Source organism: Penaeus monodon, chromosome 28, assembly GCF_015228065.2.
Source record: "Penaeus monodon isolate SGIC_2016 chromosome 28, NSTDA_Pmon_1, whole genome shotgun sequence".
Classification (NCBI taxonomy): Eukaryota; Metazoa; Arthropoda; class Malacostraca; order Decapoda; family Penaeidae; genus Penaeus; species Penaeus monodon.
The window spans coordinates 29571063-29571999 of NC_051413.1; positions in this window are offsets into that span (position 1 = coordinate 29571063).

Here is a 937-nt window from a genome sequence, read left to right on the forward strand (position 1 = left end):
ACGGAGACGTAATTTGGGGTTGTAATGGTGATTGCAGAGGTCAAGGATAAGGTAATTGTGTGGTAATTTGGGTGAAGATAGTGATGGTGACTGTACTAGTGCCTGGGTGAATGTGGTGATGACGGAAGACGTAATTTGTGGTTGTAATGGTGATGCAGTTTTGAGGAGAATGGTGACTGTAGGGGTGATTTTGGGGAGTGATAAATGCAGTGATGAGGGAGGGTGATTGCGATGGTGACTGTATGGATGACTGTGACAATGGTAGTTGAGATCATTTATTTTTGTAACGGTGATTGCAAAAGTGAAAATTTTGACTGTAGTAGTGATGACCGGATTGGTAGTTCCATTTATTGACTGGTAAGTGGTTTATTGTGATGATGACCAAACCCGGTGATTGCAGTAGCTAAATCTTATGGTGGGTGGCAACAGCATCTGTGACTTTGAGGGGATTGTAGTGACAATTGCAAATTATGGTGATTTGGGATTTCACTTGCGATGAATCCATTAGAGATTCTTTGGTAATTACAGCGGCATTTGAGCGGCGACTGATGTTAGAGCTTCTGTAGTGATTAATGGTGATCATACTGTTTAACCCGCGGCATTGCGTGAGGACTGTCTTGAAAATAGTGATTGTTGAGACGACAGGGTGCCAGCGACAAATAAAAAAGTCACAAACAACAATAGGACAGTTTGTGGTAAGTTCTCAGTAGTGATGACAAACGACCCCCGTGTTTTCAAGGGGGCGATTAGTTGATAACTGTGGTTTTTGAATGTGGTGATTATGCAAATTTGCATGCAGATCTGACTGCAAAAAAAGCCGTGTTTTAAAACTCTGCATTTTGTAAATACAACATTCACCATAAACAACAGTGAAATATGCCAGCAATGAAAACAGGAAGCAAATTTTGCGTTGACATCATCATGAAGCACCCCCCTC